A 16,131-nucleotide genomic window follows, 5' to 3' on the forward strand; every position below is an offset into this window, starting at 1 on the left:
GTGTCGCTCAGTTAAAGATATCAGAGGCCCGGGCCTCTCCAGGCAGAAGGGGGTGAAAACACTCCAAAAAATGGGTATCTGGGCCCCAAGTCTCAGGGCCCCAAAACATATGGGACTCCAGCTCACAACAAACGGACACCACGGTTCACAGAGCTACAAAAGGCTCAGCAGGAGTGGACCTCCGTTCCACCACCCAATTCATATTAATGCCACTGATGGGTGTGCAACCTGTCCCCACTGACTACAAAGGCCCCTTACCCATGGGAAGTGTTGGCCTTATTTTGGGTCGATCCTCCTTAGCTTAAAGGGACTTATTGTTCACCCTGGAATAATATATCAAGATTACACAGGAGAACTTCAAGTTCTCTGCTCTTGCCCTTAAGGCATTTTTTCCATCTCCTCAGGTGACAGGATTGCTCAGTTGATTATCCTTCCAAGCTTACATGATCATTTTCCTTCTTCCAGGGTCCCTAGAGGCACCACAAAGTTTGGCTCTTCCGGGACTGATTCTACTTATTTAATGATGGACCTTAATTCCAGACCCTCTTTAGAGTTGAATATAGAAGGGAAAACTTTTACGGGAATTCTAGATACAGGGGTTGATAAGAGCATTATCTCCTCTAGTTGGTGGCCTAAGGCATGGCCTGTCACTCAATTATCCCATTCCTTACAAGGACTAGGGTATGAGGCCAGCCCCACTATCAGCTCACGCTCCTTGATCTGGCATGCTCCAAAAGGCCAATCAGTAAGGTTCATTCCTTATGTCCTCCCTCTTCCTGTTAACCTTTGGGGGAGGGATGTCTTACAGGGTCTAGGACTGACATTGACCAACGAGTACTCTCGACAAGCTGTCGAGATTATGAAAGGAATGGGTTACAAGGAAGGGAAGGGATTAGGAAAAAAGGAACAAGGGAAATTAGAACTGGTACCACAAGAAGGTAATATAGGAAGACAGGGCCTGGGTTTTTCCTAGGTGTCATTGAGGGTTCTATGCCCATACCCTGGCTCACAGAGGAAGCTAAATGAGTTCCTCAATGGCCTCTATCCTCTGAAAAATTGGAAGCTGCCACTAAATTGGTTAATGAACAATTACAGCTTGGTCATTTAGAACCTTCCATTTCACCATGGAATACTCCGATTTTTGTGATAAAGAAAAAATCAGGAAAATGGAGACTTCTCCATGATTTAAGAGCCATTAATGCACAGATGTGTTTATTTGGCTCGATCCAACAAGGCCTACTCTTACTCTCCGCCTTACCTAAGGAATGGAAGATAATAATTATAGATATTAAGGATTGTTTCTTTTCCATCCCCTTGTGTCCACAAGACAGAGGTTTGCATTTACTATACCACCTGTTAATCATCTTGAACCTGATAAGAGATTTCAGTGGAAGGTCCTGCCTCAAGGCACGGCCAATAGCCCCACTATGTGCCAAATATATGTGCAACTAGCCCTTGAACCTATAAGGAAGCGATTACCATCTTTGATTCTGGTTCATTACATGGATGATATTCTTAAGTGTGATAGAGATTTAACAACCTTACAGACCTCATATCCCATCTTAATCAAAACATTGGGACAATGGGGACTACAAGTCGCTAAAGAAAAGGTTCAAATTGCAGAAATTGGCTTATTTCTGGGATCGGTCATTTATCCTGAAAAAATAGTTCCTCAGAAATTAGAGATTTGTAGAGATCATTTACATACCTTAAATGATTTCCAAAAATTATTGGGAGATATAAATTGGCTGAGACCCTTTTTAAAGATTTCCTCTGCTGAGTTGAAACCTTTATTTGATATTTTGGAAGGGGACTCTCATATCTCCTCTCTGAGAGCATTGACGCCAGCCGCAAACCAGGCCTTACAAGTTGTAGAAAGTGCCTTACGGGATGCTCAAGTACAGCGCATTGATGAAACCAAGCCTTTTGATTTGTGTGTTTTCAAAACTATGCAATTACCAACAGCTGTCTTGCGGCAGGATGGGCCTTTATTATGGATCCATCCCAATGCATCTCCTGCTAAGATTATTGACTGGTATCCTGATGCGGTTGCTCAGCTTGCATTCCGCGGGTTGAAGGCAGCTATTACTCATTTTGGAAAGAACCCAAAATTTTGATAGTACCATATACAGCCATTCAGGTTCAAACATTAGCTGCTACCTCAACTGCTTGGGCAGTGTTAGTTACTTCCTTTGCTGGACAGATTGATAATCATTATCCAAAACACCCGATCCTACAATTTGCTTTAAGCCAAGCCATTGTGTTTCCACACATAATGTCTCAGAAACCACTTGTTGATGGGGTTGTAGTGTATACAGATGGGTCAAAAACTGGTGTAGGTGCTTATGTGGTCAATAATAAGGTAGTATCTAAGCAGTATAATGAAACCTCACCTCAAGTTGTGGAATGTTTAGTGGTGCTGGAGGTCCTCGAGACCTTCCCAGGCCCGCTTAACATTGTGTCAGATTCCTCCTATGTGGTTAATGCAGTTAAGGTTCTTGAGGTGGCTGGATTAATCAGGCCTTCCAGCAAACTTGCTCAAATTTTTCAACAAATTCAATCTACCCTTCTCGGCAGGAGATCCCCTGTATTTATAACACATGTTAGAGCTCACTCGGGCCTTCCTGGTCCAATGTCCCGCAGAAATGACCTAGCAGACCAAGCTACAAGAGTGATTGCGGTTGCCTTGTCCCCCCAATTAGATGTAGCAAAAGAATTTCACAGACAATTTCATGTGATGGCTGAAACTTTACGCTGTCAATTTCCTTTGACTAGAAAAGAAGCTAGGGAGATAGTTACCCAATGTCAAAATTGTTGTCAATTCCTGCCTGTACCCCATGTGGGAGTTAATCCACGAGGAATCTGACTGCTACAGGTCTGGAAAATGGATGTTACTAATATCCCTTCTTTTGGAAGACTTCAGTATCTGCATGTTTCTATTGATACATGCTCTGGCATCATGTTTGCTACACCTCTAACAGGAGAAAAGGCCTCTCATGTAATTCAACATTGCCTCGAGGCGTGGAGTGCTTGGGGTAAACCCAAACTCCTTAAGACAGACAATGGACCAGCTTATACTTCTCAAAAATTTCAACAATTCTGCCACCAGATGGATGTGACTCATCTGACTGGTCTCCCGTATAATCCTCAGGGACAGGGCATTGTAGAACGTGCCCATCGCACTCTCAAATCCTATTTAATTAAACAAAAAGGGGGAGTCAAGGAGGCTCTACCCTCAGTACCAAGAATAGCTGTTTCCATGGCACTCTTCACCCTTAATATTTTTAAATCTTGATGCCCAAGGCCATACTGCGACCAAACGTCACTATTCAGAGCCTGATAGACCAAAAGAGATGGTAAAATGGAAAGATGTTTTGACTGGTCTATGGAAAGACCCGGATCCTATTTTAATAAGATCCAGGGGAGCTGTTTGTGTTTTCCCACAGGAAGAAGACAACCCATTCTGGCTACCAGAACGACTGACACAGAGAATTCTGACGCCTAGAAATGACTCCCGGATGGATCCCTTGGAAACTACCTCTAGCCCTCACACTGCCTCTTTGGATTTGGATTCCTAGTACTTCAAAGAATGGGTGGGGGTGGCTCTGTTTGGTGCAGCCCTATGCTGTGGATTAGTGTTCATGCTATGGTTGGTTTGCAAACTCAGATCTCAACAGAAACGTGACAAGGTCGTTATCACTCAAGCACTTGTGGCCATTGAACAAGGGGCCTCCCCTGGAATTTGGTTATCTATGCTCAGGAATTAGTTGGTATCTGAGTTCTCTGCTCTTGTACCTCATGGATTTGTGGATCCATTGCACTGGGATGAGAGAGACTCAAGGATTCTTTGATCAGCCCTTCTACATCGCTGAGGTTTCCTCATTGCACGCGATAGGGTGATCATGATTTCCCCACTAACTCATTTTCTGGCTGGCCTCTTTTGTAGAGTTCGCCCTAGGTCGTTTAACAGTTACTGTCACACAGCACTGCGGTATCCAGAGACGGGCAACTTTCCTCATGCACAGACCAATCTAAGACACGGGGCCGGGTGGCGATAGGGTTACCCTATGACGGATAAGGCTGTGACATAGAGGAATGACCTAAGAAAGGAGCCACAGCAGATGGACATAACTGCAGGGACCTAGATCAGCCTCATACTAGTAAAACAATAAGGGGGAGATGTGGAGAGCCGCAATACCATTCGCCACCACAAGATGGCGCTGGCTTCCACTGCGCCCCATGTGGAAAGCCGGGATAGCTTTTGCCATTACAAGATGGCGCTGGCCTCCGCTGCGCCAGCCGACTTCCTTTCAGGAAGTTAACTGTGTGCGCATGTGCAAGAGTGTCTTCATGCCAGGTCTTTGCCCACTCCGGGGCATGCCTATGAGATCATGGGTAAGCGACCAATCAGGTGTGGATGTGCCGCGCTAGGGTGTATATAAGCCGCGCCATGTTGGTGCACCGAGCCCCTCTCACAATAAAAACATTTTGCTGCAGAAGTATTCGTGTGTCCGCGCGTGTTCTTGCTGGCGAGACGATAGCGCGGGACACTGGGTTTGCATCTGTACTGAGGTTTCTTTGTTTTGAAGATCCTATGATCAAACTGGAAAGTCTGTTTACAAACAAGTCCTCTGCTTTCAAATTGCGTGCAGCTAAAGGTAAAGGGGGAAGTTGGAGAGCCCCTTTTCACAGCTCAGTGATGAAGTCTGGTGGTGTTGGGACTGCGTCCAACTGCTTGTAATATTCTCTTTAGTTCCAGTAGCCAAAGGAATTTTTCCCTCCTCTCCCTAAACCAGGAGAAGATTCAGGACTACCTGGCTCCACAAACCCAATTCTCTCTTGGCATAAGGTGAATGGTTTTGTATTTGTGTTCTAGTTTGTCCTGCTTGCTTCTTCTCTGGCCTCCATATGCCATTAATTAATCAATCTGCAGTGAAGTTAATATTGAAGGACTTCCTAGCAGCCACAGCACTCTCTCTGTAGTAGAAATTGCACGGTGCAGATGAGCACACTAAGATTCCTGCTTCTGAGAGGATATTGTCTGAATAATGTTAGAGAAGATGTTGCAGGTTTGAAGGTCGGAGTTGTAAACACATTTCTAAATCCAGTTCATGGAAGAGGAGTTACAAAGGGCGGGTCGAGATATCTATGTGCTGTTGAGCATGTCTGGGGCTGGGGGGAGCGATCAGGCTGTACAGCGGGATTTGTTGCTGGATACTGTACACTGGAGGTAAGTAAAATGGCATAGCATAATGCTGCTGTATGTAAGGTTCATATCCAGAGTTCAAAGTCCATTCTTTGGTAAAAATGTCCTTACCGTTATTGTCTTTGCTGTTATTCATGCCTTACTTGGCTTTCCTTGGAAAGTTCTGACTTCTGAGACAGGCAAGTATATCAATGTAATAGAACTGAAGACACAGAAATGAAGCCACAAACCTATGGTCTCTAGATCTTTGACAAAGGAGCTAAACCATTCAGAGGGTGGAAAAAGATAGAGTTTTCCACAAATGGTACTCTTTCAACTGACAGTCAGTAGGATGAAGAATGCAAATTGATTCATTCTTATCTCTTTGTACAAAGCTCACATCTAAGTGGATCAAGGAACTTCACATAAAACCAGAGACACTCAAACTAATAGAAGAAAAAGTAGGGAAGAGACTAGAACACACGGATCCTCTGTTTCCTTGGCATCTTGGACTATCTAGTAGCAAATGCCAGTTCCCCATCCCCACTGCTACACACTTCCATTTAATTTCCTGACCCTTTTGTACCTCTCTCCTATCTCCTCCTACACCTCATCCTGCCCTTCTTTTCCCTCCCCTTCCTCTCTGTCGCCAATTTTTTTCTTTCTCTACCTGTCATGATAATAATGTACCCCGCTTCTAAATAGGACTAAAGCATCTACACTTCCATCTTCCTCATTGTTGAGCTATATGTTGAGAAGTTGGTTATTATAATAGGTGTCTGTGTTTGTATGTTACCTGGACTTTTTCTCCTGCTGCTTTTAATATCCTTCCCCTGTTCCACAGGTATTGTGTTTTGATTATTATATGGTAAGAAAATTTTCACTTCTGGTCCAGTCTAATTGGTATTCTAAATATGTCTTGTTTGTTTTTAGGTTTCTATTCCATTAGGATGTAGGAATTTTCTTCGATGACTTAGTATTGTCTGGGTTTTGGATCTGGGACTCCTCACTCTCTTCTATTCCTATAATCATTCTTTTCTATGTCATCCCAGATATTCGGGATGTTTTCTGTCAGAAATATTTTTAGCTTGATCATTTTCTTTGACTGATTTACCAATTTCTTCTAATGAATATTCTATGTCTGAGATCCTCATTTCCATATTATTTTTTTTAGGATAGTACAGTCCAGACACATGGCATCACTGTATGTTTTTTTTAAATTGGATATTTTTTATTTCTCTTTCAAATCTTACCCCCTTTTCCCGGTTTTCAATCCAATAATCCCCTATGCTATCTTCTCTGCCCCTACTTCTATGAGGTATTCCACCATCCATCGAAATGCCACTTCCCACATTCCTGCATTGCCATTCCCCTACACTGGGTGGGTGATCCTTGGCAGGAACAAGTCTTCTCCTCCCATTGTTGCCCATCAAGGCCATCCTCTGTTACATATGCAGCTGGAGCCATGGGTCTGTCCATGTGTACTTTTTGAATGGAGTTTAGTCCCTGGAAGCTCTGATTGGTTGGTATTTTTGTTCCAATGGGGTATCAAACCCCTTAAGCTCCTTCAATACTTTCTCTAAATTCTTCAATGGGGATCTAGTTCTCGGTTCAATTGTTAGCTTTGTACATCTGTCTGTGTTTGTCAAACTCAGACAGAATCTCACAGAGACAGCTATATTCCTGTGAGAATGCACTTCTTGACATGAGCAATATTATCTGGGTTTAGTGGCTGTATGGATATGGGCTGGATTCCCAGGTGGGAGTAGTCTATGGATAGCCTTTCCTTCAGTTTCTGCTCTAAACTTTGTCTTTGTATCTCTTCCAATGAATATTTTTATTCTGTTTCTAAGAAGGATATAACCATCAGCACTTTGGACATCCTTCACCTTGAGATGCATGTAGTCTGTGGATTATCTTGTGTAATCCAAGATTTTGGTCTAATATCCACTTATCAGTGAATGCATACCTTGTGGGCTTTGTGTGTGTGTGTGTGTGTGTGTGTGTGTGTGTGTGTGTGTGTGTGTGTGTGAGAGAGAGAGAGAGAGAGAGAGAGAGAGAGAGAGAGAGAGAGAGAGAGAGATTTGGTTACCTCACTAGGGATGATTGTTTCTAGTTCTATCCATTTGGCTATGAATTTAATGAAGTCATTGTTTTAAATAGCTGAGAACTACTCCATTGTGTAAATGGTCCACATTTCACATTTTCTGTATCCATTCCTCTGTTGAGGGACATCTGGGTTCTTTCCAGCTACTGGATATTATGAATAAAGCTGTTACAAACATAGTGGTTTATGTGTCTTTGTTATATGTTGAAACATTATTTGAATATATGCCCAGGAGTGATATAGCTGGGTCCTCAGTTAGTACTGTGTACACTAATGTGAGTAACCTCAATACTGATTTTCAGAGTAGTTGTACCAGCTTGCAGTGCCACCAACAATGGATGAATGTTCCTTTTTCTCCATATCCTTGCCAACATCTATTGTTCTCTGAGGCATTTTTCTTTTATTTTAGACATTATGACTGGTGTAAAGTGGAATCTCCGGATTGATTTGAATTGTGTTTCCATGATGACTAAGGATGTTGAAAATTTCTCTAGTTGCTTCTCAGGCTTGTAATATTCCTCACCTGAAAATTATTTGTTTAACTCTATATTCCATTTTTAACAGGTTTTTTTTTTCATTCTCTGGAGTCTAATTTCTTGATATGTTTGCGTATATTGGGTATTAAACATCTATCAGATGTAAGATTGATAAAGAACTGTTCACAATGGTTGGTTGCCATTTTGTCCTAATGACAATGACCTTTGCCTTATAAAGCTTTACAATTTTATGAAGTCTCATTGGTCGATTCTTAATCTTAGAGCATAAGCCATTGATGTTTTGTTCAGGAAATTTTTCCAAGTGCCTATGTTTTCGAGGCTCTTCCCCACATTTTCTTCTATTAGCTTGAGTTTATTTGGTTTTATGTGGAGGTCCTTGCTCCACTTAGAGTTGAGCTTTGTAGAGGCCAATAAGCATGGATCAATTTGCATTCTTCTACATGCAGTCCCTCAGTTGAACCAGCACCATTTGTTGACAATGCTATCATTTTTCCACTGGATGGTTTTAGCCCCTTTGTCAAAATTCAAGTGACCATAGGTTTCTGGGTTCATTTCTGGGTCTTCAATTCTATTCCATTGATCTACATGCCTTTCTCTGTATCAATACCACAAGTTTTTGTTTGTTTGTTTGTTTTGTTATTGTTTTTAATCACAATTGCTCTGTAATACTGCTTGAGGTCAGGGATGATGATTCCCTCAGAAGTTCTTTTATTGTTGCTGAAGATAGTTTTTGCTATCCTGGGTTTTTTGTTATTCGAATTTAATTTGAAAATTGCTCTTTCCAATTTATGAAAAATTGAGTTGGAATTTTGATGGTAATTGCATTGAATCTCTAGATTGCTTTTGGCAAGATGGCCATTTTTACAGTATTAATGCTGACTATCCTTGAACATGGGAGTTTTTAGTAAGATAGATTCAAGTATCTCTCCATTTAATTTGATATTTGTTGTTTGTTTGTAGTAAATTGCTTTTTATTATGTTTAGATATGAGCCTTGAATTCCTGATCTCTCCAGTATTTTTATCATAAAGAGGTATTGTATTTTTTAAATGTTTTTTCTGCATCTAAGGTGATGATCATGTGTTCTTTTTCTTGGAGTAGATTTTGCTAGTGGGTTTTTGTACATTGAACCAACCTTGCATCCATGGGATGAAGCCTATTTGAACTCTTTGGCATAAGCAGAAATTTGCTAAACAAAGCTCCAATGGCTTGTGTTCTAAGATCAAGAATTGATAAATATGACCTCATGTAACTGGAAACCTTTTGGAAGGCAAAGGGCATAGTCAATAAGATAAATTGGCATCCTAGAGATTTGGGAAAAGTCTTCATTAATCCCACATCTGATAGAGAGCTAATATCCAAAATATATAAAAGAACTCAAGAAGCTAACCACTAAAAACCAAACAATCCAATCAAAGAATGGTGTATAGAACTAAACTGAGAATTCACAATAGAGAAATCCTGAATGGCTGAAAAGCAAGTAAAGAAATGTCCAAAGCCCTTAATGATCAGAGAAGTGCAAATCAAAATGAACCAGAAATTCCACATTTTACCAGTCAGAATTGCTAAACTCAAAACTTCAGGTGATAAGACATGTTGGCTAGGATGTGGAGAAAGAGGAACACTTCCAATGTTTGTGGGGCTGTAAACTTGTACAACCACTCTTGAAACTAATGTGGAGGATCCTCGGAAAATTCGAAATAGACCTACCTAAAGATCCAGAAATATTAATCTTGGGAATATACCCCAAGAATGCCCTACCATACCACAGGGGCCTATGTTTCACTATGTTCATAAGGGTCTTATTTGTGATAGTCAGAAGCTGGAATCAACCAGGATGTCCCATGACAGAAAAATGAATATGGAAATTGTGGTTCACTTGCACAAAAGAATACTACTCAGCTATTAAGAACGAGGACATCTTGAGTTTTGCAAGCAAATGGATGGAGCTAGAAAATGTTATCCCGAGTGAGGTTACTCAGACCCAAATTGACATGCCTGGTATATTCTAACTAATAAGTGGTTATTACCCTCCACCCAAAAATGTACAGCATACCCAAGATACAGTCCACAGACCTCTAAAAGATCAACAAACTGAAAGGTCCCATGGAGGACCCCTCTGTTCCACTTGGGAGGGAGAAAAAAGCAACTGAAAGTGGGGAAGGGTGAAGGACAGCAGAGGAAAAGGTGATGGGGGTGGGGGAAGAGTGTAATGAGATCTGGAATTGGCTCCAGGAAATGACTAAATGCCTGAGGGCCAACGGAAAGAATGGAAACAGGTAGCATTGGGAAGAAGGAGTTGAGAAAAACTTCTAGAATATACCAGATCCCTGGGGAGTAAGCGATTCTCCAGACTCGGCGGGGGGTGCCCTAGATGAAAGTCCCTACTGTCAGGAGAGGGAACTTATTGAAGCTACCTCCAGCAGAAAGACAGGTCATCAAGTGAGGGATGGAGTTGGTATCTCACAACCAAAGTTCTGACCCATAATTCTTCCTGTCTGAAAGAAATGCAGGGATGGAAATGGAGAAGAGCCTAAGGAAAAGAAAGTCAAGGAACAGGCCCAAAGTGGGTTCTGGTTCAAGGGGAGGCCCCAAGTCCTGTCATCATTACTGAAGCTCTGGGGTGTAAACAGAAAGGGATATGCAATGACTCCTCTCCAAAAGATCCAACAACAGGTGAAAGAGTCAAATGCAGATATGTTCACTCAACCAAGGAACAAAAGCTTCTGACCCCTGTAGTTGAATTAGGAAAAGCTGGAGGAAGCAAAATGGAGGACAACTGTACAGGAGGACCAGCATCCTAAATTACTGTGGAATTCTGAGATTTTTTTAGACACTGAATTACCAACCACATAGCATACACCAGCTGAGATGAGGCCTGTAGCACATATACAGCAAAGGATTCCCATGTCTGGCTTCATTCAGAGAAGATGCACCTAAACCTCAAGAGACTGGAGGCCCCAGGAAATTCAGATGTCTAGTTTACAGGATGGGGTGGAGACATCCTTGAAGAGTCAGGGGTGGGTGGATATTGTGGGGAGGGGGTGAACAGAAGGTACTGGATGTGGTACCCTCAGGGGAGCATAGACCCAAAGGAGAATAAAATCAAGAGTGGAAAAATTAAGACAGAAAGAGAGAAATTCTGAAAGAACAATAAGCAACCTACCATTCTTGTTTTGTCTTTCCAATGTAATCAACTTTTATAACATATAGTAACACTCAGTTATAATCCTGAATTATGTCATCTTCTATGCTGTGATTACAGAATATTGAATGTGTTTTTATATGTCTTATGACAATCGTTTGCTGAAAATAAATAATACAGTATTGAATATATCATATAAAATGAATACCTAGAGTAGTTGATGACCCAGATATTACTGGATAAAAATGATGTTTGTAAAACACACATACATGCAGAGGAGGGGGGAGGAGGAGTGGGAGAGGTAGAGGGGAACAATATCAATAGAAGAGTAGAAAGAGTTGGAAGACAGAGATGAAGAATTAGAGATAGAGATTCAGACATATAAAAGATCAACCAACAGGGACAAAAAGAAAACATTAGCAGTCCCTGAATTTTATTGCTCTGTTACATGACACTGGACATTTTTTGTTACGAGTTCTAAATCAACATTGACCAAAAGAGTGGAAAACATTTTAACATTTTTGCTAGTATTTCAGATTTTGGCTGTATTTTTGGGAAATATTGTGTGTTTTAAATGTTGGAGAAAGGGCATTTCCATTCAGTATAAATGTAAATTTGCCAAGCATTCTCAATATGTCAAACCTGTTGCTTTTTCTATGTATGTTTGCAATGATTACTACTATATTTTCTTCAAAATTTATAGAATCAGACTTCATTTGTATAAAAGAAAATCAGCGATTAAAAAATAATGAATTTTGTATAACAGATGCAGAATTGTGTATTTTTTATGTAATAAAAAACTTACATAACTGTTTTAAAATGGATACAATTTGTAATAACTTTATCAATAAGTTAAGACTATCTCAGAAATGCATGTGTTCACAATGCTATATTCGTATCAGCTTGTGGATCTTATTTAAGAATAGGAGGAAATATTGAGGACCTGGAAGGAAATTAGAACTCTACAGGAAAAACAACAGTGTCAAGTAACCTGGATGCTTTGGGCTCTCAGAGTCTGAACCTCCAAACACAGCACATACACAGGCTGGTCCTAGTCCTCCCCATTCATATGTAGCACATGAGCAGCTTAGACTTCATATTGGTTCAGTTCGATTATTAGTGGGGGTTATCACAAAAGCTTTTGCCTGTATGTAGGTTGTGTTCTTCTCACTTGGCTGCCTTGTCCGGTCTCAATGGAAGATGAAGTGCCTAGCCTTCCAGAGACTTGAAATTGCAGTATATGGGTTGATACAGAGAGTGTGCTCAACTGGCAGAGGAGAAGTTGAGGAGGGTAGGGGGGAGGATTTTGAAAGGAAGTGACCTGTAGGGGAGTAGTGAGTGGACTGTTGCCTGAATATGTAAAATAAAAATAAAAATAGAATTGAAACCTTAAGGGTTCAGAGTTTCCTTTCTTTTTTCTCTCAATAATATTGACCCAATAAATCACCCATTCCTGCCACTTGGCTTCTGTCTGCTATCAGCGTGATGAGAAATCACTAATAAGTTCATCACCTGCTGCTTTCCAGACAGAGAAAGAGAGAGAGAGAGAGAGAGAGAGAGAGAGAGAGAGAGAGAGAGAGAGAGAGAGAGAGAAGAGACCGCTGTGCAGGTTCCGTGAATGTTTGTCTTTTACTTGATTTCTCTAAGAGTATTATGTATTTCCTCTTCAATGTATTTTATAACCTTCATAAGGTTGCATTTAAGGTTATTTCCTTGTAGTTCTGATGTCCTGGAATATCCTGGTCTTGCTATAGTTGGATAGCTGGATTACAGTGTGACCATATTACCCTGGTTGTTGTCCTTATACTGGCCTCAAGTCATTTGACTATGGGATCATTAGAAATTTAGGTGCCAGTTGCAGAGTTTATCTTTGATGAGTGAATTTTCTCTGTAGGCTTCTGCTTCTGGTATAGTCTTCTTTTTGAGTGACCTGTTGTTCTTTTATTGGCCAGAGAGCATTCAGTTCCAATAAGTTCCCTCTACTGGTTTTCGAGTGGCCTCAGTGACCTCTGGGGACCTATAATTGCCTCTAGTTCTCTAGGATTTGGAAAAAATGATGAAACCCCTGGGATTCTAGATACATGTCTGGCTTTTTAGGTTCCAAATTGCTTTCTGGAGTTTCTAGTAATGGTTTGTTCTCCAGGAGACCAGTAGACTTCTCCTGAGCTTTCAACGTTGATATGGAGTGCCTTGGAGGTGGTATCATTGAAGAATTCTGGATACAACTTAAAGAATTTTATTGGGTTGTATGCATTATATCAATTGAAGATCTTAGCACCAGTGTGTCTTCCTGTACAAAAAAAAAGTCTGGAAAAATATTTTTTACTTACCCTAAAATAGACTTCCTGTGCTTGGTATGTGATGCATGACCCCGTTGGTGCAGAACTTCTCTAAAAGGCAGTGTGTTTGGAATCATACCAGAGAACCCACACTGTGTGTCTCGCACAGTAATACACAGCCGTGTCCTCAGTTGTCACAGTGTTCAACTGCAGGAAGAATTGGTTCTTCGATGTGTCTCTAGTGATGGAGATTCGACTTTTGAGAGATGGGTTGTAGTAAATGCTGCCATCATAGCTTATGTATCCCATCCACTCCAGTTTATTTCCTGGGAATTTCCGGATCCAGTTCCAGTAATAATAAGAGGTGGTGATGGAGTATCCAGTAACAGAACAGGTGACAGACAGTGGCTGAGAGGGTTTTACAAGGCCAGGTCCTGACTCCTGAAGATTCACCTGGGATAGGACACCTTCAGACGAAAAGAGTCATTTCTGTTAATCATGCATTAAAAAATATTTATTGACACATGTATGAAATGTCAACACTCACCAGGAAGAGCTGTCAACAGGTACAGAAGACTCAACATTCTCATATTTTAGGCTACACACTCTTTGCTTCAGAGATCAGCCTCCAGTGAGAGCTATGTGATACAGCCCAGCACAAAAGGGATTTAACTAAGAGCTAGAAGATGCATTTGCATGTGGGAGCCAGCCTTGCCTTCATAATTGGGAAAGGTATGTAGTACCTGCACGTGGTTATTAAAATAAGACCGCCATTCTCTCTGGTTTCCTATAGTTACAGTGTATGAAGACTGTAGGAATCACAGGAAACATGTCCAGACATGATCCCATGCTTCCTATCCTAGAACAACCTCCCCACAGACACATTTCTGCCTCTGTGTTCTTACTGTCTCAAGTTGCCTCAAATCAGTGCCAACCTTCTCATCATACTTGGATTCCTGACTTCTGGCTTTCTTATTAGTATGTCCACATTGTTCCTAGCTTTATTCTCTCTTCCTACAGATAATATGTATTATCAACTTTCCTAGAACTTTTACCCTCTCTTTTGTTGCACAGATGATGTGGTATCTTTCTATGCACAGGGGCATTATAGGAAAATCACATTATATTTGTAATTTTACCTTTTGGGGGAACTACCAGTCAAAATTCCATAGGAACTAAAACAGGTTAAACCAAGCATATTTCCACTCTCTCCTCTTACTCATCAGCAATTGTCTCATTTGTTTCCTTAATAAATGTGATTGTTTGGATTAGATGAAACCTCAGACTACATTATTAATTTATATTTCCCTGATAGATCAGCCCACTGAAAAGTTGAAAACCTACTTAGTATACATTTGTTCATGCTCTTTCTCGAACACTCAAGAATTTGCAAAATTTTCAAAGTATCTCTGTTGCCTGCCTGTTGAATCCATCCCTTAATTCTTGGCTTTTGGTCGAATTCTGTGGGTTGTGCAGACAAACCAGTGAATAACCACGGTCCATTTTTTCTATCTCATCTATTTCCGTATCATGATTGGAAAACTCTCTGTGACTGAACAAATACAGTGCTTCAGCTCACAACTGTACATGGAGTATTTTCAATGCAATGCCATCCTCTTGAGGGTCAGAACAGCAAAGAAGTGGATTTAGGAACATCACAATGACGTCGTGATATGGGAGGGCTTAGAATCTTCCTGATCATCGTGTGCCCATTTAAAATGCCAGGTCAGTAGAATTCTGACAAGATATCTGACTTTTGAATGTTTACAGTCTCACATAGCTCCTATAATTCACAGCAATAGATTGTTACTGACTATCTTGGTGAAAGATAATCTCTGGTTGATGTGTCTAGTTATAAAGAGCTTGAAATGATAAGTTTTGTAATCCTCCTCCATAGACTTCCATAATTGATTGTGGTGTGTATGTGCTCCTCCCTACCAAAAGAGAAATGATATAATTTTAAAATGAAGAAGGAGAAGTAGGATTACCTGCAGGATTGAAACATCAAAACTCACAGGAATTCACCCATCTTCACACTAAGGATGAGAGGTCCTATCCTTTTCCACAGTGTGAGGTATGCCCATTTCACAAAACAGTGATACTATTTACGGTTATGTCATTAAATACCATAAATACATTTTATTCCAAAGAACTCCTTTGATGAACTTTTTCTAATTTCCCTATGAGACTTTAGAGAAAATGAAGACAATAAAAAGTACTGTGAAATCTGTGAGGAATGTGACAGTCTTACTTATCTATTTCAAAGGAATATTCCTGATATTTGTGGTCCTTTCCTTAATTTCAGCAGCAAAGCAAAGTTTTAACTGTCAACTTTCACACACTTCTACATATGTGATTATATTCCTAACAATACTTTGGACATATGTTGCCTAAATTTGTTCTATTTTCATATATTTCAGTTACTCTTTGGTTGTGCTACAATGTTGCCATAGGAACACCTGTTTAATCACATAGCAAAAGGTGTGTGAGAATCTCATGGGTCAGGAGTAAAAGATGAAATCCCTGCTCCCTGAGGAGGTAAGGCATTGCTTTCAACACCAGTATGTAAGAACAAGTCTCCTATTTAAGTCCATAGTAGAAACTGACCATTAGTCATTGCAGAGAAGAAAGTGTACATCCTTGTCAAGGACAACCCCCTTTTAATATATGTGGCTCTGAAGCTTTAATGAGTACAGGGTGAATATTTCCCACTTACAAAGCTGATGAATCTCTACCACAAAGGAAGGCAGGATACAACTGAGCTGATTGTGGAATTTAACATTAGATATGCTATATTCAATGATAATATCTCCAAACAAATATTCTGAGAATAGGTATTATAATGTACTTTTCAGCAGTTTTCTGAATGTCTCATAATGCACCTAGGCTTGGATTCTGTCAGGTTTTTCTGGAATGTAT

General features: G+C 40.6%; 1 pseudogene; it reads right to left on the bottom strand.

Annotated features, from left to right (window-relative positions):
• Positions 1–3,963: 3,963 nt before the first annotated feature.
• On the bottom strand, positions 3,964–13,139 carry Larp4b-ps2 (La ribonucleoprotein 4B, pseudogene 2; annotated as a pseudogene).
• Positions 13,140–16,131: the final 2,992 nt, after the last annotated feature.

The sequence above is a fragment of the Rattus norvegicus genome, chromosome 6, assembly GCF_021556685.1.
Source record: "Rattus norvegicus strain SHRSP/BbbUtx chromosome 6, alternate assembly SHRSP_T2T, whole genome shotgun sequence".
Taxonomy (NCBI): Eukaryota; Metazoa; Chordata; class Mammalia; order Rodentia; family Muridae; genus Rattus; species Rattus norvegicus.